The sequence below is a fragment of the Leguminivora glycinivorella genome, chromosome 12, assembly GCF_023078275.1.
Source record: "Leguminivora glycinivorella isolate SPB_JAAS2020 chromosome 12, LegGlyc_1.1, whole genome shotgun sequence".
Classification (NCBI taxonomy): Eukaryota; Metazoa; Arthropoda; class Insecta; order Lepidoptera; family Tortricidae; genus Leguminivora; species Leguminivora glycinivorella.
The window spans coordinates 11,473,337-11,480,936 of NC_062982.1; positions in this window are offsets into that span (position 1 = coordinate 11,473,337).

A 7,600-nucleotide genomic window follows, 5' to 3' on the forward strand; every position below is an offset into this window, starting at 1 on the left:
CATCGGCTTTACAACTATCTTTTGTTTTGATTTCTAGTACTTACACTTTATTTAAATATATGTACAGTCACGGACTTTAATTGTTGATCCACTTCTAGCTCATTTTATACTGCAACGTCATAGCTGAACTATGCTTAACTGTGAGATGTCCAGTCACAGAATACATATTAGTTGGTCCAGTATAAAATGAGCTAGAACTGGATCAACAATTAAAGTCCGTGACCGTACTCACGTTAATATATCGCGACTGGCAACATGTTTCGAGTCATGTGGAGATCCATCATCAGACATGAGTGCTCGCAGCGGCAAGACTCCGTGCACCCGTAGGTATATTAACGGGAGTGCATCCGTATGTTTAAATTGTCTCACGAAAGTTTAATGTCTATATTTAAACTTCATTCAACAAGCATCGTCAATTGTTTCTATGGTAAAAGTACCATTGCTGGGTAGTGTACTAGTAGATTCCACTTTCAATCTTAAGTCGTAGTCAATAAATGTGTATATCATTTAAATGAAAAAGAAGAAACCCAAAACAAAACGAAACATTTTGCTATGTCATTGTCATCTTTCACATAAGATTTTCATTTCATTACTATGATTAGTCGGGTCACCGGGTCTTCTAGGATAGACATCTGCGCAGCTATCTATCTATGCGTCGTAGTAGGCAAGTGTGTTAGTCAATTGTATTTTTATTCAGATCGAATGCAAACTTTATGTAAAATGCGATAGGAGCAAAGAACAATACCTACACGTGCTGGTGTCATTCAACTGTGCTGCATACATTGCGAGCTGGGTACGTAAGATTTACCTACTTAGCCGCAAGGTGTGTTATGTTAAGAGTCTCCACAGCCAAGCCACCCCCATACAAACGTTACACTCTCATTTTATTACGACACGCCTCACTAACACGCCACAAGAGTACATGAGGAGCCTGAAAGTTGCACCATGCATAGTATAAAAAAAACCAAAACAAAATCGGTTCATCTGTTCGGGAGCTACGAAGCCACAGACAGACACACACACAGACAGACAGACAGACACGTCAAACTTATAACACCCCATGGTTTTGAACGTCGGGCGTTAAAAAAGTAAGAGCGAATCGCCTAGCGCGGTACCTACGCGCTACGTAAGTATTAGTATGATTTACAGCGATGAAAGTAATGTAATGAGCGGATGAGAAAGGTATTAAGACGATACGGTAGGGGTCAATTCTCCATACAAACGCTCTCGACTATTTCCTCCCTGGTTTTTGAAGATAGAGCAATGATTGTTATTATTTTTATCTGTGTCGGACCGTTTTGATTTTTTGATATTCTGCTTTTTAAAGACTCTAGAGCCAATCAAAAATTGTCAAAAACGGTCTTTTTCATTGTGGCGTAAAAAAGGTGTGATCCTCAAGATTGGTAACAATTAACCAAAAAAGCTAAACGGTCCGATATAGATTATTTCATTGTTATTCAGATTCTCAAATTTCGTTCCGATTGATTAAGTTTTGAAGGAGGAAAGAGTCGAGAGCGGAATCTCGATTTTAAAGATTTTTTGAAATATCTTTTGACTGAGTTGTTCTTAATGGACAATTTTTTTCGATAAATCTAGTTTATAACACTTGTATATTTAACTAAAATTCCCAAGTTGAAAGGGGAGCTCCTTTCCATTTTAGCATTTTCGCTACCGTATCCTCTTAAGAACGAATGTAGGAAGGAAGTAGAGAAAAGGGAAAAAGGAAAAGGTTGATAGACTGTTACAATACAAGATATGAAACGTACGAAGTGAATAATGAGACGGACGAGAGGTGATTATGATGCTAAAATTATGTTACTTCAACGTCCAAGCAAAATTTCATATTAGTTATTTTGGAATCATCAGTCGCTAAATATGTATACTGTATGAAGTAGAGCTAGTGAAATGAAATGAAATATTTATTTTCCAAGTAGGCATATTACAATGCGCTTATGAACGTCAAATAAAGCTACGCCGGCTCTAACCCTACGCCTCAGCCTCGAGAAGATTTCAGTCCCCCTCAGTTGGAGGGGGTATCCCTATGGGACCGGCAAGAAACTCGGCGGGCCACTTCTTTTCAAAACATTACATCTTATAATTAACATGCATTAAAAAACGAGATACAATTTAATCAGCAAAAGTATTCATCAAAAAAAGAAATATTAACAGACTAGGAACCTACTCTATGGAAATTCATTTTACATGCAATACTTAATTATAAATATTATTATCGCTATGGTTAATTTGTGTTGCCACTTCTAGCAACGAATACGAGTTACAGGCTTAGATATAGGTAAGTTACTTCAATGTTTAATTGTTCATGGCAAGTGTCATGTTATTCCAGTATGTCGTTAAAAACGGAGAAAAATAAAATTGTACAAAAAGGTGGATTCGGCTAGTCTGTACCTACTGCCGACTCTTAAGGATGTTTATTAATGGTGCTCCCACACTGGCTGTTATAAATGTTATACAGGGTGTTTCCATGCACGTAATACAAAATTAGTGATTCCGGCTCTATTGACGACAAAGAATATAATACACGTATTGGGTCTTAATATTGTACCTACGTAATTAAATTTTGCTAATTGTGTAACAAAATAACTAAATCAAATTCTCGAACTGCGGTCACTTGTTTGTGACAAGTAAAATGTCAGAATGCATTTTATTCATAAAATATCAGCCTAGATAAACAAAAAGGTGAGTAAAGTTTATACATACTACAAAACTAGGTTCGAACTATTTTCTTTCAGGATTTAGGAAAACAATGATACTAATGATTATTAACTAGTTTAACAACATGCGACCTAACATAGTGTTTTAGAAATAGGAAGACGAGTTTTAAAAACATATTTTGTATTACGTTCATTGAAACACCTTGCATAACATGATGTCTGGTTATACATATAACCTTTATAACATCAGCCCAGTGTAGTAGCACCATTAGTGCTTGTTTTGATGTTTAAACGATCTAAGTTATACTTACGCCTGAGATACAATTTTCGATACTACAATAAAATAATGGTCGAATTGAAAACCTCACCCTTCGTCAAAGTCACTTAATATTTAAAACGATATTTATTAACAAAACTCATATTTCTCCCAGTAGGCATATATATGAGATATTTATATATAGGGAATTTGATTTCACCTCCTCCAATTCCTTCATCAATCATTATTAATATCATTTCTAATAGTTCTTTGTTATCACGTAAAATAGGCCCTTAGGGGTGATAACTAATAAAACAAACACTTTGTAATTAAGCTAACAAGTACTCGCACGCTAAATATAGGGCACACACTTCTTTCATTTAATTCCTTCTTGCATATATAACCTAACTATGTATCATTGCAGTTAACCTATGTAAGTATATTTTGGTCCAGAGTGCATTATTTCTATATTTATAAAGGAGTTTGTTTGCGTGGTCGCGCTAATTTTAGCGAACCTTAATCAGAATCAGAATATCTCACTCCACAAGCCGGGCCGGCTGCGACTCGCCGGATTATACGATCTCAGGGATATCTTTCATTCCAGAGGAAACTCAATGTTCGTGTTGTATTTGCCAAAAGACATGTTATTTCAGCAATGCGGGATTCATAATATTAAAGGAGGTTAAATACCTCTTGTATCGTATTGAAGATTCAAACGTGTACCTATTACGTTTGAACCTCTATTCAAAATTTCAATTGGTTACCCTTGTAGTTTCTAACCAATTGTATAGATTGTAAAATTTGTGCTGGTCTGTAAAACAGAGTACCTATCTAGTTTATGATGCTACATTTACTATGTTCAGTTTACGACTCGAACTCTGATAGGTATATCACAGACATACTAACAGATAATTACAATATTAATTCAACTGATCAACGTACGTCCTCATAAACAAATTAACACTATTTATCTAACATGTGTAATTAATTGTGTACGGAAACTACTGAGAAAAGTTAGGCACTAGATTGTTACGAGGATAGTTCGCAGTCTCAAGTTAAATGCAGTTGTTTGTAGTGCCGATTGAGCGGCGTTAGTCATTCACGGCGGCGGATTCCTGCAGCCGCCGCGGAAGCGGCCCCGACCAGCGGCGGCTGGGGCCCAAACAAACGGCATGTGGTCGCGCGTACTCGACAAAAATTCGACATCGTTCGCCCAAGAATGCACAGTGACGCTATTTATAGCGCATGCGAGGAGCGCGGGGGCGGCGGCGACGTCTGGTGTCGGTCTGCCGGGGCCTGCCGCCGATCACCGAAATAGCTTCTCCAGCTGGCGTTACCTGGCCACGTGGCGCGCAAGCTGCCCTACCTGCCCTCCACTCCTCGCGAGGCCCGAGCGCCTTCTCCGCTCTCCGCGGTCCTTCAATTACAGCCCCTATTAGTCCTACAGACGATCATCCGACTACACAGCGCTTCGAGACAGATTGGCTTAGGTATTATAAGCTAGATCTGACGCGACATCCAGATACGTATTGCGACAATACACATCTGTCTAGAGAGAGAATTTATACAGGGACCTCCACTTGGCAGGGAGTTACGTCAATTGCGTCAACTGTGTCGTAAACTAAGGGAGATTTTTTAGATGTTTGTAATTGCCTACTGAAATTCGGTTACTTTACTTGATTAGGCACTTGCATTTGCACTATATATATAATATCAAAACACATATTAAGTACATACCTAATTATAAACATATGACGAATTTCATGAGAATGTTTGATACCTAGGGTAAAATTCTTTTGTGGAGGCATCATAAAAAGTTCATGTTAATCTTATTCGTTTCTCTTTCATAAGTAATATGATAAATCTCTGAGTAGGTAGGTTTTATTTAAATGCAAGTCAGACTTTATCGTAGAGAATGAAATGGAATGTAATAATATATGGAAATTGAAATGAAACGATGGAAGGACAATATTGTTCAAACGATTTCTTATTTCTGCAATTGTTTGGTCCACATAGGCTTCCCACAGACAGTCTTAAAATTCATAATCTTAAAAAAAATTGTATGCATATACACGGTGTTTCCGGTATCACTCAAACCTCAGACACCCCAACTGATTTTTATTTTTTAAACTCATCTAGAGTATTCATCTTTTAATCTGATCGTTACTTTTTTTTAAATTGAATTTTTAATTTTCTGTACAGCTCTACTTGACTTTTAGCTCTACACTCAATAAAATAATTGCTAACTACCATCATAAACCATAAGACTATTTATTTGTGTACGTTACTGCAACGACATAAGGTTTACCAATAGACAGCTAAGATGTCACTGTAAAACACTTTAAAGCTTTGTCACAGTAAACTTCAAATTGGACAGGTAATCGCAGTAAGCAAATAAACTCAATATTCAAAATGACAAGGTTGTAATTAGGTACGAGTTCAATTTGTTATGACTTATGATAAACATTAAGATTAAACTGACAAACAACGTCAAACTAGTAGCGGAAAAAATAATCGTCCAAGTAACCGGCCAGTATTAATACCCCTAAATACTGAAAAAAGGTAAACAACCTCTAGCAATGCGATATACACAATGTTGTATTACGAGTACAATAGAATGGGCACGTAAAAAATAACTAATAATACTAATTTAAATAAAAATATTACCCCATCAAGATATAGCTCAATCGATTCTACTCTCGATTCTGAACAAACTGTTTTCAGGTTTTTAGTGTTAAGTGAAACACGGTGGTAAAACTAGCTTTTGCTCGCGGCTTCGTTCGCGTTAGAAAGAGACAAAAAGTAGCAGTTATCACTCTCCATCCCTTCAACTAGCCTCTCCACCTAAAAAATCACGTCGCTCCGTTTTGTCGTGAAAAACGGACAAACAAACAGACACACAACTTTCCCATTTATAATATTAAATAGTATGAATAGTGACAATCAGTTACCTATTATGTACCTACTTAAAAAATACAAATAAAAATACACACATCAGTGTCATACATGACATGTCAAACATCTATCATTTTTTGAATTCACTGATTCATTAAGTACATGTGCGAAGAGGGCATTCGTAACTCGTATCACGAGAAGGGAGCTTTGTCTTTCGGTCGTGTTTTAATTTATTGCCATTCGTTTCCGAATTTCCTCTTTTTCGCACTTGGATCGTAATGTAGGTATTACACTACTATTTATTAATTTTTTTTCGCGGACTCGACACACTAAGTCCGCGTTTTCACATTATCCGATCCGATATCGGATGGTCGGAAGGACTATCATAGTCGCAAAAAATCCAAGATATTCGCCTGTAATGTATGGGATATCGGTCCGACATCCGATATCGGATCGGATAATGTGAAAACGCACTAAGGGCACAGTATAATAAAGAGTATATACTATCGTACAGTATGGCCACTTCCGCTCCCCGTTGAAAGCGCCGCCCACCCTCTGAGGTTACCTCACAGTTACCCGCCTGTCAACGCGAACAGTCAACCTGTCATATCTCACTCATACAAGCATGGTACGCGTTCAACTGCTACACGAGCCTAGAATGTGTGTGCTAGGAACGCGCCTCTTTCAGGGTCAAAAAGATTTAGTAAAAACACCGTCACTTCTTAAACGGACAATATTATGAAAGTTAACGACTCTGGTACATTCGTATCCCGTTTTTCGTATTTGTGAGTGTCAAGAACTAAAAAAATTTTTCCTGTCATTTAGAATGTCGTCCTAAAAATTAGCACTAGATTTTCTTAAACTTTTGTAATGTCCACAGGAGAGATATAACCAATTACCCATACATTAAAATCTGTTTGACCCTTCATATATTTGATCAAGTTCAGTGTCCGAGATGTGTGCTAAGGGCAAAAGATCAAAACCTGCTATACGTGTAGTCGAATATTGATGCCTATGGTCTTTTGAAATATAAAGTTCCTCGTGTATAGTATTATGTTCCACAAACATACGCTACGTAATAGATAGGTGTACTTTGCACTCGGTGAAGTGCAGACGTCAACTATTAAGTAGGTGTTGATTTTAGAAATTCCCAGACAGTGAATGGGTGTCAGGTCTTCTTGATCAACAATTCCATTCACTCAATTAGATGAAAACATTCAACCCCATCACGACACGCAGAGTTAAGACTTAATTCCCCTGTGATGATATGTATTACCAATACTTCAAGGAAAATTTTTTTACTCTTAATAATATAAATTTATTAATTTTCACAGAACTATAGAAAGTTAAGAAAGTTTTTCTTATTTTAACTTCTGATTAGCAGAAACGTCTGCAATCGATGCCACTAGGCTTAGAATAAATTTAAAAGTGGAAAATGTCTGCCTTGGGTGAGACTTGAACTCACGGCCTCTGGATAAAAAATCTTTATCTTGCTAATAAAAAAGAAAAAGTAGCAACACAATATCTATAACTCAAATTATTGTGAAGAAAAACTCCTTGCGGGTTATTCTATAGGGAACTTTTCCATTATCTTTTATTCGAAATAACTACGATGGATAAGCGACCGTTGGGATCTTGGCCTAATGATCTCGCTACTTTTCTCGGAGATATTAAAAAACTACAAAACGTCAGAATAAGATTTCGTAATTAAGTAAATGAAGTAGAGTACAGTCACCGGCAATAACATCGCTCAAAAGGGAGGCCGCAAAAATATCTG